Consider the following 19,359-nt stretch of genomic DNA (forward strand, 5'->3'; position numbering starts at 1 on the left):
ATACAACACACATACTGTTCTCTGTTCCTCATACAAGGATCAAACTCTTGAGAAAAATGGACTGATACGAACAATAATTTCTCTGTATTTCCTAGCCATAATAAACGGTCAAGTATTTGAATCTTTCCCCTCCAAATCGTATTAGTACACTAAGAAAATCTAGTTTATTTATTTTTTTAAATTTATTTTATTTTATGTTTTTTACTTTTTAAAATTTACATCCAAATTAGTTAGCATGTAGTGCAAAAATGATTTTAGGAGTAGATTCCTTATAGAAAACCTAGTTTATATATCTGAATCCATTCGTATCTACTGATTGCTTAGCTTTTCCACTCTCTGAGAAAGGAAGTAATGGGTGGAGGTAAGAGAATGTGACTTGAATGAAGGTTTCACAGAGCCATATGTGAGCTGGCCCTGGTAGACTTGACGGGCTAACCACAGAGACTCAGGGATTGAGAGTACATTCTAAGTGAGGGACAGATGATCAGGAAAGGGAAGGAGGCAAGAAACCCAAGACCATGATGAAGATCTTCAAAGTCACAAGGTACTGCATTCCTGGCAGAGGCATGGTCCTGGATGGCCAACTGGCCACACTGAGGTTCCTTCTAGAGAGGCCAACTTGCCTGCAGGCCCCATCAGATAACATTCCCCCATCCTATTCAACCACCATTGTGGATGTGACAGGGAAGGTCTTGAGCTGAAGGCAGCCTAGTGATAGACCAAGTCCAAAAGTTCCACCCAAGTGTGAGATTCTGATAACTGTTCAGTTGGTAGAAGCATCAGCCACTGAAAATTCATACCTAGTGAAGCCATGAGGCAGCAGGGTCAGGAGCTCGGAGGGAGACCATGCCACTCAAATGACAGTGATGGAGCTCACCCACTTCACCTCCCTGGGCCTTGGGTTTTTTCACTGTAAACTGAGGGGACCCTCCTGGTCTTCAAGGAATTTTCCAGAAAGCTCTAAATTCTCTATGTCTATGGTTCTATGATTCAATATTCATGGAACAGAACCTAGAGTCTTATTTTCTCATTTCGCCAAGAGAAATTCTTGGCAATTGCTCAAGTCAAGTACAGGAAACCAGAATACACTTGAACTGATTGATGTGTCTAAGGCAATTAAGTCAAAATATTTTTCTAATAATATTGAAACAGTTCATCTCACATTAAGAAATACTTCTAGACCTTGTCTTGCTTAGACCAGCTGTGGAAACATCCCTCACTTCTTCTGGACACAGGTGGAGAGTTCGCTGAGTCTCCAGAAGACGAGATGCAGATACTCAGCGCTTGTGTGTGTGCCGTGGCAACGGAAAGCTTCACTCTCTTTTGGATTCAAATTATTCCTCCTCCAGGTTCCCACCTATCCTTACAGGGACACAACTCCATACCCTCTCACGACAAATGATCTCCCTCCTCCACTGCCTAGCGTTTTTGGTTTTGTTTTCAAATGGGAAGAGAGCAAGGTAAGAGAAAGAGAAGGGCTGGCCTAGTTTTTAAGACGAAACCACCATGTGTACCACCCTCTGTAAATCATTAACACTGCTATCCACTGCCTGTGAGGCGTCCCCACCCCCAGGCCCGCGAGTCACTCCCACTGCCATGGACCTCTCCATGGACCTCCATCCCACCTGCGGTGGGGGGTCGGGGGACGGACTTCTCCAGATCCCAGTCAGGAGGGATCTGAGCATGCAGACCTGGACTAGGACATTGCTGTTTCCAGGAAATTCCTGAATGAGCTCACTGATTTCTTAGTCAGATCTCCTAGTGGTGCGATTCCAGGCCTTGTCTCTCATCCAGGCCTCCAGTTTTGTCTCCCTCCTTTCTCCCTCTAAGCAGATGGCCCTGCCCCTAATTCACTGGGAAGGTGGTAGGAGTTGCCGTCTTGTCTCCCATACCCAATTATGCACACGAATCACTATTCTCATCCCTTGGCTAGAAATTCTTCTATCTGTTCCTCTCTAATCCACACCCACACACAGATCTTATCTAGGTCCAGAGAGGTCTAATTCTAAACCGAATGGACCCATTTGTCCCCTCATTCCTGCCCACCCAACCCAACCCCACACTAGGGACCACTGATTCTCCAACCACCAAGGATCCAACCCCAAAGGTCATCTCTGATGTTCCCTTCTTTCTTTATTCTCCAAACCTCTTTTCTTCCCCACATCCTCTTGACGGAGTTCTTTTATCACCTCACACCTCAACATTTCCTTCTGGCTTCATCCCCTGTCCCATCTCCACCCACATGGCATCCTGCCACCAGGCTTGTCTTCTTTAAACACTACTCTCATCACGTCATTCTTCTGCTCAAAAACCTTTCGTGTTCTTGTGTCTCTTTGGCTTTCAGGGTCCAACATTACACGGCCACCCTCTCTCTCAACCTTATTTTCCGTTACTCTCCGTGTTCCCAACGTTCTGGTTGGGTTTGATGAACTATCTCCTCCTTCCCACCTCCATTCATGCAGCTCTCTGTATTGGAAATGCCTTGCCTTGTCAAGTGCTAGCATCCTCCATGAAGCCAGTGATGCTTGAGTTGAACCCCAGGCCTTCCTCCTAGACAACTCCAGCCTCCCAGCTGACCCCCTACAACATTTATGCCACACAAGTAATCATAGAAAGTGTATTCTCAACCAAGAGTAGTTGACTTTCAAAGGTTCATCAGTAAGTCAGTTGTGTGAAATTCAAAATCCATTTATCCCGAAGGAAAATACATGGGAAGTAGGTTCTAGGCCATGAAATGTATGCAATCCACAGTGTAACTTAACCGTGATACAAATGTACCTTTCCAACCACGCAGAAGATAACTCAAAAGAAAAACACATTCTGAATTCAGATAATTCCAGGACGAAGGCCTCTGTCCATACTCCAGAAAGAGACAATTCTAGAGAATGGGAAGCCAAAAGCCAGGGTATAAATCGAAACACTTCTCATGCATCTGCTCCAACCCGACCTCTAGAATCTGAACTCCAATTTCCAATCTAGCCCAAGGACAGGAGTCTGTTTTAACTCATGTGCAAAATTTTCTCATTCAATAGAAGCAAGACCCTGGAAAAATACAGAGGAATTGGACCTGTCTCTGCCCCTAGACACATAGGAGCCAGGTAGCCGTCAGAGGACATGCTTCCTCCTGGGGCACCTCCATGCAGCAGCAGAACTGCTTTGGTGACTTCCAAGCATCGCCATGGCAAAAGGCATCAGGGAGAACACGGGGAAAAAATATTTTTTACTGTTTATTTTTGAGAGAGAGTATGAGTATGAGTGGGGGAGGGGCAGAGAGAGAGAGAGAGAGGGAGACACAGGATCTGATGCAGGCTCCTGGCTCTGAGCTGTCAGCACAGAGCCCGACACGGGGCTCGAACTCACAAACCACGAGATCACGACCTGAGCCGAAGTCAGATGTTTAACCGACTGAGCCACCCAGGCGCCCCAAGAACATGGGGAAATTTTAAATTTGTCCAGAGAATAGAGCAGGGCACACAGATAACTTCTAATTAGGAACCTGGTGGCCACTCCTCAGTGGGGATTAGGTTCTAAGGTCAGTGCAAAAAGCAACCAATAGCCAAGATTTCCCCACAAAGTACTGTATAAATGCTTCAGGTGACCTTGTGCAGTCACTGTTGTGCCAAGTCAAGTCTAAGAAACTTCAAGGCCAGCAAAAGGATGGAACTAAAGACAAGACTGAATGTGGCTGGCCGTTCACCCCACTCCGCCCCCAGGAAGGCTAACAAAACTCTAACGCAGATGGGAAGTTCCAGAAGCTCCCGCTCGCCTGCAGCATTTGCTCTTGTTTTAATGTCAAGTCTCTGTGACCTTAATACACATTAATAGGTGTGCTGGGAAGATTAAGGTGGAAGGTGGGGAGTTTTCTGAAGTCAGAGAAACCTGGTTAAGAATTCACACTCAAGCATTCCAGCTTCAGATCCCTGCTACGCTGCTTACCAGTGTGTGACTGGACAAATTACTGCAAAAAGCCTCTGTTTCTTTTGGAGAAAAGTGGAGGTAACAGTGCCTACTTCGGAAGGGCTGCTGGGAAAATTAAGAAATACCATTTAGCATATGTAAATTCTTAGTATCAGCATCCACAGCAGGCGGGGCACATCTTCTTTATCCTTGCCCATTGGGCCATGTTATCAAGGACCAAATGGCTGGTCTCCAGCCTCTCTAACCACCTAAACTAGAGACTGTCCTGTCTGACTTCAGGTTTAGTTCTGGCAACTGGGACCATTAAGAATTATAAACACAAGGGCAAAACAGAAATATGGAAAGGTCTATAAATTGTAGTGCAACATGAAAAAGCAGAAGTTGGGATGGTGAGCATTAAAACAAACAAGAAAGAACATACAACTAACAGGATCCTAGGAGGCTACAGAGACTAAATATTAACAGTTGGCGCTTTACTGTGAGTTGTATTTTTTGCTTTTACTGCAGGGCTGGTTAAAAGGACCACTTTTAAAATGAAGGTGCTGAATGAGGTCTGTGGTTCCACCAACCTCTTTTTTTCTGTCCCTTCCCCACTTTGGCCACATATTTTTGCCAGATTCTAGCAAATGATGTTTAACAGTGATTGGCTAATTCTGTTTACTATTTTTCCATTTCAATGCTGATCTAAATTTTAACCAATAATCCACATTCATAAAGGGTTTACAATAACATTATGAAATCAAATCACTGACACAGGTGTAATGATGATAAGCATTGCTAAGTAAGCAAGAAACAATCAGTTGCTTAACTCTGATAGTCAAGGTCAACCTCATTCTAAAAGGTAGTGAGAGAACATTCAGTTTAAGGAGGGAGACCCGATACTACCTCTAATAACAATGTCTAGAGTGAGACCAATCCTGTCTCAGAAATTCTTATTATGTCACCTACAGCCAATCAGAACTTGGAATCAGCATGAAACCATACAGGCTTGCAATTCCAAACAGAAGAAAAGAAACTTGATGATTTGGGTAGCTTTTGTGTCCTCATCCTGGGTAATGCATAGTTTCTATTAAGCCTTTTGAAATGCTGAAAACGGCCCCCTGGCTCCCATGGGGTTTCTTAGCAGGTGTCAGGTTGGAACCACCAGCCTAGGTCAGCTCTACCTAGGAAACTGGTGGGACAGCCGATTAGCCACCTCTAAGCACCTTCTTATTCCTAGTAATCAAAGGGCAAATGAATCTTAGGATTGGGCGGAGGGGAAATGTACCAGAAAATCTTAGGAAATGTGTTCATGCAAAAGACTCAACCACCCCTGCCCATCTCAGGGCTTATCATAATTGAGAAGGCGGGGGGGGGGGGGGGGGATCAGAAGACAAATAATTTGAAAAAAATTCCCTGGTAATCACAGCCTATGTAGGTGAACACACATGCCCCCCAATATCTACCATGGAATTGAGACTCACTGGTCTAAATCAACTTAGAATATCAGGAACACATTATACTTACTAACTTACACACACACACATACACACACATGGGAAAGGGTGATGAAACCACCAGGAAGTCAATTGGAAATACAGTACCTGCCATTCCTAAGCACCAGTAACTAGTTGATCCAGTCTACATCTATGTTAGAAGGCACCGCCTTAGAAGCAACTGCTTTGTAAGAGGCGACTGCTCTGTACCTACAGTAAAAAGGCGGGGAGGTGTCTCTCTGTCAAGGTTAATCAGTGAACTACCTCAGACCTGTAACAGAGTATAAATTGTGAAATCAAGAGAGCCTCATTTCAGATGAGGAATCAGAGGTGGGCCACTGCTTCCATGGGCATAGGACACAACTGGACTGAGTTTTGCTCTTGATCTTTGATACACCTGACTGCACTGTTTGCCCTTTGAGTTGTGGCCTCATCTCCTGGGGCTGGTCCTAGTTTCTACCCCCCCAACCCGACCCCAACCCAGACCCTAGGTATAGAGCTGACCCCAGCCAGGGAGGACCTCCACAGCTGTCCATTCCTGAAGGTCTGTTTCATTGCTGTCTCAAGGACCGAAAGCAAGACAGAAGGCAGCAATGAAGGGCAAATGAAAAAAAAAAAAAAAAAAAAAAAACAAATGTGGATGCACAAAGTAACGAGAAAAAGCTGTTTCTTGGTAGATAAGGGGGAATAAGCACCAGGAGCGGTTCATAACCAGAAATACGAGTACACGGCTTAGAACCAAACTGCCTAATCTAATTCTGGAGGCACTATAAACCTGATGGCTGTACTGGGGCCCCATGTGACGTTTCAAAGAAGAGAATGCTGTAAAGTTGAGATCTTGATGTTCTTCTGCTCATGGGCCCAACAACTGCCTAGAAGCAGCTTCCTGCCCTTTCCAGATGATTAGCGCTGTGTTGTTGGGCTTCGCCCTCCAGCTTCTGTGGGTCCTCAGGGAGTACACTCGGCCAAAGCAAAATGCCAAAACAGAAGCAGCATTTTCCGGCCATCCATGTGTAATTAGGATACCATAAAGTCCCACAGCAAAAATTCAACACCCAAAAGCAGAGCCTGGGGCAGCTGAGACTAGCTGGGAAGTGCCACATCTCGGGAGTGGCCTCGCCGGGACTGCATCTTCCCATCTGTCAAATGAGAGTCGTGATGGTGAAAGCCCAGCCCTCAAATTGCCAGGAGAAAGAATAAATGGGACAGCACTTCATAAACTGTGAAGCTTGGGCACCGACAGCATAGAAATGTTATAATTAACCACAGGGCTCTCTCCCCATGGACAGGATGGAGTAAAGAACACCAACGGAATATTATTATTTCTTCTCAAAGACCTGTTTGGCAGTTACTTTATTAAAAAAAATTTTTTAATGTTTATTTTTGAGAGAGAGAGAGAGAGAGAGAGAGAGCAAGCTGGGGAGGGGCAGAGAGAGAGGAAGACACAGAACCCGAAGCAGGCTCCAGGCTCTGGGCTGTCAGCACAGCGCCTGACGTGGGGCTTAAATCCACTAACTGAGAGATCATGACCTGAACCGAAGTCAGACACTTAACCTACTGAGCCACCCACGTGCCCTGGCAATTATTCTATTTAAATAAAGATGCCACATGGTTATCTTCAGAAAATAGAAGGGTTTTTTTCATCCAAAAACTTTATGCAGCCACTTTCTGAGCTGAGATGTTAACTTTTACACAGGCCTCGAGGCCTCAAGGCCTTACCAAGAAGATCTTGTTTAAACCAAACAACTCGGAGAGGTAAGTACTATTATTCTTCTCACATTTTGCAGATGTGGGAAAAGGACGAAAGTGGTTTAGGCAACTTACCAAGGCAACAAAACTACTGACTAGCAGAGCCAGGGCTCACGGTCCAAGGCCATGCTCTACACCTCTGCACTTACTGCCTCGCTCAGGTTATTTCCAAGGACAAATCAATCCATGGTCAACAGAAGCTCTCTACAGGTGCTCTGTGATTCAATAAAGACTTACATCTATTCAACATTTATTGAGCACTGGCTGCACGCCAAGCCCATCACTGAAAGACAAAGACCTTCACACCGTCTGTCCAGGGAGAGCATCAACTCCAGGGGGAACCCTGAGTCTAAAGACACCTCAGGAAAGCAATGAAGAGTACTTTTTTTTTTAAGTTTATTTATTTATTTTTGAGAGAGGGAGAGAGAGCGTGCACGCATGCACACACACACAAGCACGAGTGAGCGGGGGAAGGCAGAGAGAGAATCCCAAGCAGGCTCTGCACTCTCAGTGCAGAGCCTGTGATGGGGCTCAAACCCATGAACCATGAGATCGTGACCTGAGCCGAAATCAAGAGCCAGATGCTCAACCGACTGAGCCACCCAGGTGCCCTGAAAAGTACTTTTTAAAAAGTCCCAGTACGGGATTCAGCATCCGACTCTTGATCTCAGCTCAGGTCTGGATCTCAGGGTTGTGAGTTCAAGCCCCAACCCACGTTGGGCTCCACGCTTGGTGTGAAATCTACCTTAAAAAACAAAACAAAGCAACTTGTAGTAATTCACAGAACAGACTATAAAATACTTAGTTGTATTGTTATAGGCCCCTCAAAGCCTGCTTGGGATGACAATCAACCTATTAAGGAAATATGCTCCGCATCGGGAAGACTTTCTTAGAGTATAGTACACCACAGTTTACAGCAAAAAGAAATCCGGCAGGACCTAATCAGCCCTCAGCACTACGTGGTCTCCCCACCTCCCCTACTTTATTGCTGTATATAAGTAAATGTTCTATTGCATGTACTAAAATTTTAAGAAAACCCTAAAAATACTGCACATCCCTTTTTGTGTGCTATGGGAACATATTTCCATCTTAGGGAAGTCAGTCACAATTAGCTGGGACTTCCCTGAGACAGTGAGAGGCTACATCAGATGAGGCTGTGTAGCAAATGTTCCATCCACGTTATTGATTACCTGGTGACTTTATTGATATCTGTCTTCCCTTTTATACTAGCCATCTCAGGCAGCTGCTACCACAGATTTTCCCTATGTAAACTACCCCACAAAATGTTCATCTAAATGTCTTCAGGGACTACCATATGGAAACTGACTTCAAAAACAACATCCAAAGACAAGCTCTTATTTTCTTCTCAATTTATTATGTCTATAAAACAAGAATTTGGAGTTGATTGTAGATCTAAGGCTCTCTCTTTTATTTTAAATGTTTATTTTATTTATTTTTGAGAGAGAGAGAGAGGGAGAGAGAGCGCACGCGAGCGAGCGCAAGCAGGGGAAGGGCAGAGAGAGAGAGAGAGAGAGAGGGAGACGAGGATCCAAAGCAGGCTCCATGCTAACAGCAGAGAGCCTGATGCGGGGCTCGAATTCACGAACTGTGAGATCATGACCTGAAGTCAGATGCTTAACCAACTGAGCCGCTCAGGCGCCCTAAGGCTCTCCTGACTTCACAATTTATGCACTGTTACAGGTCTGTTTGCACAAACATTTTAATTTCAGCCAAACCTTTCTAGCTGCACATGTGGGATTTAAGCTCTAAGAGCAGAGACCACAATTTAGCATCCGGTACTTGCCATTTGTATCCTGCCTTACAATGCGCAAAGCAGTACTGGAATAGCCCTCAGGGAGCTTAGAGAAGGGCTGTGAGAGATATCATCGAATAATCAACGCAAGGGCTCTGAAGTAACGTGAAGGGTACCAGGAGGGCACAGCCTGTAGGGAAACCTAATCAGTTTGAGGATCAGTCACAGAAGGGTCCCTGGAGCAAGTGGGAATTGGGCTGACATCTCAAGGATGAGTCTGAGTTGGCCAGGACTGTAATGTGGGTAGTCCAGAAGGGAGCATGGCATGAGCAAGGGACCTGAGGCAGGAGCACAACCTAACAGAGGAATACAAAGAAGCCCCTTGAATGTGGGTACAGTGGACACAGCATGAGACTGGAAAGGTAGGCAGGGACCAGGTCATGCAGGACTTTGAAGGCCACACCAAGAGCAATGAGGAACAGCTGAAGGGTCACTGTATGTTGTCTCGAGGCAGGTACGGAGGTGATCAGATGCACGTTCTGAAAAGCTCACTCGGTGCAGTGTGAAAACAGACTGGAAAGGGACAAGAAGGGACTCAGAAAGGTCAGTTACACTCTTACATTTTAGGTGAAAGGTGACAGTAGCCCAGACAAGGGAGGTGGCTGTGGAGATGAGACAAGGGGCCTGAGAGAGAGAAGATGAAATGGGTGGGATTTGGTGGGTGGGCTAGGGAAGGAGGAAGAAGGTATTTCCAAGGACAAGCCTTAGGCTTACAAGAGAGACAGTGGTCAGTGGTCCCATTTATCATGTCTGGGAATAAGAGAAGGATCAGGTTTAGGGGGAACGGAGTAGGTGCAGTTTGGAACATCTTTTTTTTAATGTTTATTTATTTATTTTGAGAGAGAGAGAGAGTGCAAGCAAGTGGGGAAGAGGCAAAGAGAGAGGGGGGAAAGAGAGAGAACCCCAAGCAGGCTCCATGCTGTCAGCACAGAGCCCAGCACAGGGGTCGATCCCATGAACCATGAGATCATGACCTGAGCCAAAATCAAAAGTCAGACACTTAACCGACTGAGCCACCCAGGCACCCCCAATTTGGGACATCTTGAGTCTGACACTTGGTGGCCTCCAAAGGTAAGTGTCAGAAAGGTGTTGAAAGTTCTGATTCAATAACTAATACTATTACACATCCACCCAGAAGGGAGACTAATCATTCTTTACAAATACCCAAAACCAGTAGAAAGAGAATTCGTTGAATGACGAAGTATTTTCTTGAAGTGACCTCTAACGATACTGTGCAGGTAACATATGTAATAAAACCATTTCAGAAATGTCTGCCTACGTTCAACTTTTTGGAACGTCTTTCAGAGAAATTGAATGCCATCTACTATTCTACACATGCAAAAAAAATCTTCAACTTTTGGGACCCTAATTTAAACCAGGCAGCAAACAAGAAATTTTAAAATGGAGCAGGAAAAATAAGTTTCCTAAAATGAGGAGTTGGCCAGGGGAAGTGGGGGGAGGGCAGGGGGAGATCTTGGCATCACCCAGACAGCTCACTTGGCATGCACTAATTCACGCAAAGTTCTGAGTTATGGAAAACAAACTTTGAATGAAGATTTAAGTCCCAGAGACATCAAGACACTCCTCATTCCATCTTTGTGGCCCTAAGAGGCTGGAATTGTGTTTTCATTTCAAATGAGGAATGGGAGACAGAGAAGCTGAGAAACTTGCCTAAGGCATCATTGCCAGTAAGGGCAGAAATGCAAAGCAAACAGGTCTAGGCAACTCCCTTTACCAATGCCCACCACCACCAGGAAGAGGAAGAAGCAGCTATTTCCTTGGCACTGATCCTCTGCTGTAGAGGTTGAAAATTGGGACGTTTGTTTTGGAAGGTGTTTTCTGTTATCACCTGTAGTTCAGCAATTACATTCTTAGCCTCAAGATAACCTTAATTTTTAAAGAGTTTTCTTTGTCAATTCAATTGTCTCTGTTTCAGCTTCTTAAAGGGTTTTTGCCTGGTTGGACATATAAATCACACCCAAGGGGTGCCCGAGGGGCTCAGTTGGTTGAGCGTCTGACTCTTGATTTTGGCTCAGGTCAAGATCCCAGGGTTGTGGGATTGAGCCCCACGTTGGGCTATTCGCTAGGCATGGAGTCTGCTTAAGATTCTCTCTCTCTGCGCCGCTCCCCCCCCCCCCCCCCCCCAATGCTCGTGCTCTCTTGCTCTCATACACAAACAAACAAACAAACAAACAAACAAATCACACCCAAAAATGCTTTATAAGGTTTAGTTGTGATTGCTTATAAAATTTGGATCCAAATGTAAACTCAGATCTGGAAAAAACAAATGTTTGTTTTTCATCAAATGCCTACTGCATGTTTCCAGCCAAAATCCACTGAAACTATGGTGAATAAGCCGCCTCTAACTTACAGAACAATTTTTCAAAAACCACTTATTCTTAAGCCAAACTCAGAACTTTTTTCCCTGAAGAAGAAACGCTATCACGTACATTCCTTGCCAGGCCACAAAGCTTAATACCTCAGTCAACCAAGGATCCTGTATGTTAACAGGAAATATTACATAGTCCTTACAAAGAGTGTGTAAATTATATAGAAATGGGGGAATATGCAAGTGAAATCACGATAAATGAGGAAAAAAACACAAACTAATACACACACTGATTACACAACGTTTATAAAGGTAAGCGTGTCGATATGCTAGAGAGAGTTTAATTTTCCTCTGTATCGCCACCTACACATACACATGTATGTCAGTATATGTATATAATGCATGTGTGGATGTGTGTATAAAGGTCTTTGTCAACAAATGCTTACGGTCTACTAGCCCTCCAAATATCTTGAAGCACTGCTCAACTTGGGACTGCTGCCCACGGTCCAGCCCCCAACACCCAGCCCTGACATAGACTCTCAGGTGGGTTGCTGGCTCAGGGACCTGGCAAAGTGGCTGAGGGGACACTGAAGAGGAGGAGGGCAGAGCAGGAGTTACAGAGGGAAGAGGGGAGCAAGGGACAGGTGGCCTCAGGGAGCTGAGGCAGGCGCCTGCCAGGGTGGTAAGAGCATGCTTTTCCAACTCAGATGGGGAGCAAACCCCAGCTCAGCCCCTCACCAGCTGTGTGACCTCAAGTTAGGTACATAATATTTTCGAGCTTCAGTTTTTTATCTACAAAATGGGAAGAATAAAGTCTACCTCACAGCAGCTGTGTGGGGATGAAAGGAGTTCCACATAAGCCCTTACACAGGCTTCTCCTTGGAGGGCTAGCCCCCTTCCTCTCTTCGCAGGTGTCGTCACTGTCCCGGTCTGCAAAGAGGTGGCAATAACAACAGGATGTTGTACGGATGAAAGGAAGATGTATGGTACTGGGTCTGTCCATTGTGGCCCTTATGCAGATACTGGTTATTAAGACATCGCTCATTTTTTTTTTTAAGACATCGCTCATTTGTCAAGTTAAAATTTATCGGAAATGTTTGCTCATCTTACGGAACACTCGCAGAACAAGTTATTTGTGATCCAAGGTTTTACTATATACTATTTCCTAGAAGATTGATTTTGTCAATGAAATCAAATGACATTCAATTAAAAATGACATTCAGGAGGGGCACCTGGGTGGCTCAGTCGGTAGAGCCTCCGACTTTGGCTCAGGTCACGATCTCGCAGTATACGAGTTTGAGCCCACATCGGGCTCACTGCTGTCAGCACAGAGCCTGCTTCAGATTCTCTGTCCCCCTCTCTCTCTGTCCCTCTCTTGCTTGTGCTCTCTCTCTCTCAAAAATAAATAGAGCATTAAAAAAAAAAAAAATGACATTCAGGAAAGGGGCACCTGAGTGGCTCAGTTGGTTAAGCATCCAACTCTTGATTTCGGCTCAGGTCATGATCTCACCATTCATGAGTTCAAGCCCCATGAGTTCTATGCCGACAGCGCAGAGCCTGCCTGGGATTCTCTCTCTCCCTCTCTCTCTCTGCCCCTTCAAAAAAAAAACTTTGGGAGGGGGGAAAAATAGCCTTAGGCCAATAGCTATAACCCGTCACCCTGTACCCAGGTCCCTGTATCTGGAACTCATGGCCAGTCTCAGGTCAGTTGGCCTTTGGATGTGGGGACCCTTCCAAGGAAAGCATTCAGGTTGTCAGACTTTGTGGAGTAACAAGTGAAGAGTCAGTTTGTTCATTTTAAAGACCGCCAGGCATGCGTAACATCAGAAAACCAGGCTCGGTGGCCAAAAGCTCAAAGCCAACCCGAGAGCAGGGAGATGCTTGGTGGGCTTTGAACCACCAAGAGGACAGCCAGAGGCAACTTTATTTCTCCTCCTGTTCTTGCCACAGGAAAAGTGATAGTAAGCAAAAGAGGTTACCAACCAGATAAGGTCAGTCATTCTCTCAAAAGGTCATGGATACCAAAGTCCCAACTCCTCAAAAATCCTTCAAATTAATCAGTCAAAATCTCTGCAAAGAAGGGGCCCCTGGGTAGCTCAGTCAGTTAAGCGTTGACTTTTAATCTCGGCTCAGGACATGATCTCATGGTTTGTGAGATTAGGCCCCTCATTGGGCTCTGTGCTGACAGTGTAGAGCTGCTTGGGATTCTCCCTCTCCCTGTCTCTCTGCCCCTCTCCTGCTCATGTTCTCTCCCTCTCTCTCTCAAAACAAACAAATAAACTTAAAAAAAAATCTCTACAAAGAAGCCTCACTGAATTCCACGGCCCGAAAGATGAGTGTTACTCCCCAAAATTATTAATTAACAGCAGGACTCAACTCTAATGTCTCCTCCAGACGAAGACTCTCCTGACAACCTTAACCTTAAAGCACGGCCTCCCTACCTCCTGGTTCTCTTTATTTTAAAGAACAATATTACTACCTAACATTGTGTTATATGGCTACTTACTTGCTACCTCTCAGCCCACAGAATACATGCTCTATGAGGGCAGAAACTTAGTTTATTCACTGCTGTGTTCCCAATGTTGTGCATAGTAGGCACTTAAATATTTATTGGTTGAATGAATGAATGAACACTGCACTTAATACCTAAGTAACCTGTTTATGTCCTTTTCAGAAAATTCCATACAGTACAGAAAATAAATATATCGTTTACAGTCTAGTATATTTTTAGCAACTGGGCATCGGGTTTTAGTTCCAGAATGTAACATATTATAAATATATTATAACACTTGCTAGGAGAAAGTGAGATCTAGCTTTATACCCGGATCATCTCTACTGGGCAGTATCCTTTGCAGGAGCACAAGCCTTCCTAATGCAGACTGTGAACATGGTACCTCTCCTTTCCAGGGAACCAATGTATAATGTTGTTTCTGCTGGGAAAATGCATTTCCTTTAGGAAACTGAAATTCCAAGCCAGCCGTTAACAAAGAAAAGGATCCTGGGGCGTCTGGGTGGCTCAGTCTGTTAAGTGTCTGACTCTTGATTTCGGCTCAGGTCATGATCTCACGGTTCGGTTCGTGGGTTTGAGCCCCGCATCGGGCTCTACGTACTCTCGCTCTCTCACTCTCTCTCTCTCTCTCTCGCTCTCTCATTGCCCCTCCCCTTCTTGCTCTCTCTCTCAAAAATAAATTAAAAAAAAAAAAAAGAAAAGGATCCTTCAAGAGAAGGGGGGAATACCCCTGGGTGGCAGTGACTTCTTAGATCTTGATGGCTTAAATAAAAGCTCCTCTGCAAGTCGCCATCCACCAGGGGTCCACAAGTGGAAATCGCAGAGCTGTCGCCACCAACAGGACTCCAAGGTCTACACCTGTGCTCCCAGGCCTGCCTTTAGACCAGAAGCTGCCACCCTCGGCTTGCCTCACATGCCAGGCCCATTGGAAGTGGAGCAGAGGCCCTGAGAGCAGGATGCAGATCTAATACATGTAGTTTGTATAAGGCACTTTCTTTAAAATATATATATATTCTCGGGGTGCCTGGGTGGCTCAGTTTGTGAAGCGGCCAACTCTTGGTTTTGGCTCAGGTCATGATCTCACAGTTTGTGAGTTCAAGCCCCACGTTGGCGCTCTGTGCTGACAGTGCGGAGGCTGCTTGGGACTCTCTCTCTCTGCCCCCACCCCCGCTTGTTCATTTTCTCTCTCTCTAAATAAATAGACTTTAAAATACACATTTTTAAGTCTATTTTTTAAAATCTATTTATATATATATATATATATGTACATATATTCTCAAATGGTAGAACTCTGAAGTCATGTTGTGCATAATAAAGTACGCAATATCTCCTTCACAACTAATATAACAAGCAATTCATCTCACATTAATTTTAGGCTCTTAAAACCCACTTGGTCAAAGGCTGCGTCAGTCGTTTCACTCTAAGGGGAAAAGCATATGAGTAACCAGGGAAATAAATGCAGAGTCGGTACTGCTTTTTCATATACACATAATAAATAACTGCACCTAAACAAAAAGATCTCCAAAAAGTCCCTCACAGAAAACACTGGCCCCAGCTTTTGAGGGGACTGAGGAGTTGCACCTTCTGGAAGCACTACTCTCAACATCTGTACAACTCTCTCAAAATCAGCCTGGCCGCATGCTCCAGCCCTGCTAAATCTTACTGTCCAACAAGCCACAAAGCACACTCCCAAGCGAGCGCCTCTACCTGCCAATGAAAAATGCCAGCTCCTTCCTAACGTTCTCTTCAAAACCTTGCATCGTATTATTTTACGTCAAGGGTTTTTTGGATTTTTTCTAACGTCTATTTATTTTTGAGAGACAGAGAGACAGAATGTGAACCGGGGAGAGGCAGAGAGACGGAGTCACAGAATCCGAAGCAGGCTCCGGGTTCTGAGCTGTCAGCACAGAGCCTGATGTGGGGCTCGAGCTCACAAAGCACAAGACCGTGACCTGAGCCGAAGTCAGACGCTTAGCTGACTGAGCCACCCAGGCGCCCCGTCAAGGGTTCTTAACATCTACGTGCAAAATTTGGTCTGTGTGTACATGTGTTTCCTAGGGAGACGGTGCATAGTGTTCAGAGGTTGAAGGGGTGTATTTTCCAAAAGTGAAGACGCCACTCTTTCAAGGGGTTCCAGAACTTTTATCTGTTATTTTGGGAAACCAAAGTTTCTCAGAGCCACCTCTGGTGAGCGACGTTTCTATCAAGTTGGGCACTATTTCAGATCAGACACGTTTTCCCAGGAAAAATACCAGGAAGCCAAAGTCCTAGCTGCAACACTTGTTCTGGGGGTGTGGATCCCTGGCATTTCTGGGGTGCCCAACAAGAACCCGTTGGGCCTCACAGTAAGGTAAATCAAGATGGCGAGTCAACGTGAGGTCTACGCTTAGGGTGTTGATTCTTGAATTTGCTTTGGACTCTTGGATGTTGGCATTTTCCACCGCGGGGCTTCGATACTTCATGATAACTTACTATTTTTTCCTCAGAAACGCATTATTTTATCCCGCTTCATAAGAAAGGCCAAAATTAACGTGGGGTCAGCTGTGCTTCGGTGTATCACTCAAAATGCAGGGCACAGCTCCACAGAAACTTTCCTTCAAGGCAAGTCTTTTCTTTGAGCACTTCCCCATCAAACGTAACCCTTAAGGCACTGTTCCCACCATTCTCTGCCTCCGTCAAGAAACTATGTCCTAGGTATTTAAAAAAAATTTTTTTCAATATCCTGTAACGATGCAAACATGCACATTCCCCCTCCCATTTTTTAAAAATTGACTTTCCATTTTTGTTTTAACGAACCACTGCTCTCTAGGAGCTTTTTCTAACATGGAAATTTAAATATCATACAAATAAATTTAAATATCCTTCAGATTACACGAACTCTCCACTTCCACCAACCCCAGCTGCCAGACCTGCTGTGATCACACATCCTTTGTTTCTCCAAACCATGTAACAAAGTGACCTTGTTACTCTGAAAATCTCACTTTCATTTCAAGTCCACCCAGTTACCAATCTTCTTTCACACATGCGGCAATTCTCGGTCTCTCTTCGAAAATGTGGCCGAAGGTATAATAAAAGAGAGGCTAAAAAAAACCCCTGTTCCCTGCTTGTTCTCCTGGACCACAATCTTCCTCTGTCATTTCCTTTACACCAAAAGGTACCACCGTATTTGGAAAATAATCAGTTTTGGAAAAAGGTACCTTTACACTATTATTTCCAGAACAACAAGATGTACAGAAGGAGAAATTACAATCTGCTGAGAAAATTGCAGAATAATTTCCAACGCTATTTGCTATAATTTGACAATTCTATCTTAAGAGTCTAAGAACTGTATCATCGTGAGATGTCTCACAGCCATTATCCTAATTGAAATCTACTCAAATGGAATAGTTGCTTTTCAAGTCACATGAAGGTACATATAGACCAGAGATCCTCCCTATTAAGTCAAGGGATGGTTATACCTGTAAAGTACGTCACCAAAGCAGTAAAGATCTTAGCTTCAAAATATCTTAATCATTTATCTTGATCTGTGCACGCACCAATCTAGAGAACTTCAAATGTTGACATACACACAAAATGAAGTATTGAACAATGCTCCTTTAAAAAAAATCAAAGTCAGGAAATGCAGACATGTTCTATTCATCTATCTGGTTTTCACTCCCAAGTTTTTGTTCTCCACACATTTTTATTGTTTTCTTTTAAACACACTGGACTTTTGGGGCGCCTGGGTGGCTCGGTTGGTTAAGCGTCTGACTTCGGCTTAGGTCATGATCTCGCGGTTCGTGAGTTCGAGCCCTGCATCAGGCTCTGTGCTGACAGCTCAGAGCCTGGGGCCTGCTTCTGATTCTGTGTCTCCCTCTCTCTCTGCTCCTCCCCTGCTTGCACTCTATCTCTCTCTCTCTTTCTCAAAAATAAATAAACAGTAAGAAAAATTAATTATAAACACACTGGACTTTTCACTTCTCTGTGTTCACCGAAGAGAAAAGTGGAATGGATAATCCCAAACAACTGACTTGGGAACGCACTGCATTTTTCAGTAGCTTCCCATTAAAATGGGTCTGTGTGGGAGGAACATAAACCAAGCAGACTGGAGTGGGAAGAGAGCCCCTGGGCACAACAGGGAGCAAAGGGAAACCAGCTAAAGGCTTAAAGACCAGCAAGAAATAATCTACTCAGATAACTGAGAGCCGATGCCATAACTTTCTCTGTTATTTAAAATCCACAGTGCTGACTCTTCATTAATTTTGGATGAATTTCACAGTAGGTTTTTTGTAATTACCAACAGCTTGCATTACTAGCTCATGAGATGGCTCTATCAATTCAGAGATCTGGTTTCCTAAGCAGAGCCTCCTGGATCACATGCCCACCTCCATGTGAAGGTTAATGCTGCCAAGGGGCTAATGAATCCTCAGAAGCAGCAAGAGTAGGAGACCTTCCTCCCAAACCGTTTCAGGGCCGGACCCCTGACTCCCCAGAACACTAGGGAAGAAATTCGGAGAGGGGAAGAAGCTTAAGCTACGCAAGGTAGAGAAAATGATCACCTTTTACTGCAGTTTAAATTTCTGCTTGTTGCAATAATGCACATTTGTCGCCGATGCTCTCTTGTATGTTGGCCTGCCTCTGGAAGAACAGTCTTTCTGAAAGCAATAACTTCTGTCTTTTCTGCCTCTGGCAACATTGGAATAAGGAATATAAAACAGAATCCTACTTTCATGAGCACAGCTTGCCATCACAGGATACATATGAGGTCCACAAAGAAAGGTAGGAGCCTGTGACAGCAATGGCATATGTGTGTTCCTGGCCAGTCAGAGGCCACCAGAGCAGATGGCTGACTTCTGGGATAGAAGGGGGTGAGCTGAGACCCCCGGCATCCCAGGTAGGAGCAGGCTCCACCGTCCAGAACCACACTAATGGAAGGACCAGCCTCTGGGTTCTCTGTCTAGCTCAGGTCCCCCTTTCTGGCTGCAGATAAGAATTACCAGACCTAACAGAAAAGTCAGTGACAGGGAACAGATTAACTTAGAACTCATTAAGAAAAAAAAAGGTGGGGGGAGGAGGAAAGGGAGGAAAATGAGGTGATGTAAGAGATAAACCCAAGAAAAATGAAAAGAGAGGCTTATGAGAAGTTAGGGAACAGTCAGGACACTGACCAAAAAAAAAAAAAAAGACTGAAGAAACCAAGGACAAAATATCCTGGCACACGGTACGTGGCTTGTAGGACAAGTTTATCCAGTGCTCTCCCAACAAAGGATACCTTAAGGACTGGAAAAGGGGAGAGAGGACAGTAGGGAGGAAGGAGAATCTCAGGGACCCAGGGGTAGCCAGGGAGGACCAGTGAGAAGCCAGGCTTGCGTGCATGGACTCCCGCCCCTTAGAAACCTGCAGTCTGTGCTCTATGTTCTTTCACTTCTGTTAATCTGCCCCTCCTTTCTAAATAGCTGGCCTGAGAGTTTTCTAGATGAGTGGTACGGAGACTTTAGAGCTGGAGTCCCTCCTCAACTTTTCTCCTTCAAGGGCCGTTTGGAAACCTGATGAACATCAAAGACCCTACCACCACCAAATACAAAGA

General features: G+C 44.8%; 1 protein-coding gene and 1 long non-coding RNA gene across 7 annotated transcripts in view; one reads left to right on the forward strand and one right to left on the reverse strand.

The window, feature by feature from the left end:
* The window catches only part of TEX2 (testis expressed 2), a 104,505-nt gene that overhangs the window by 72,436 nt on the left and 12,710 nt on the right, over positions 1-19,359 (reverse strand). The window contains exon 1 of one of the 6 annotated variants that reach the window (XM_060645698.3): positions 801-908. The exons of the other annotated variants lie outside the window; for them this stretch is intronic. The gene's annotated coding sequence lies outside the window, so the exon portion shown is untranslated. Of the gene's footprint in view, positions 1-800; positions 909-19,359 lie in introns of those variants that run through there. 6 annotated transcript variants of the gene reach the window in all.
* LOC132687454 (uncharacterized) lies at positions 981-8,542 on the forward strand. The gene is made up of 2 exons (XR_009614130.2): positions 981-1,460; positions 8,373-8,542. It is a non-coding gene; the product is annotated as an uncharacterized LOC132687454 (long non-coding RNA).

This window comes from Panthera onca, chromosome E1 (assembly GCF_046562875.1).
Source record: "Panthera onca isolate mPanOnc1 chromosome E1, mPanOnc1 haplotype 2, whole genome shotgun sequence".
NCBI lineage: Eukaryota > Metazoa > Chordata > Mammalia > Carnivora > Felidae > Panthera > Panthera onca.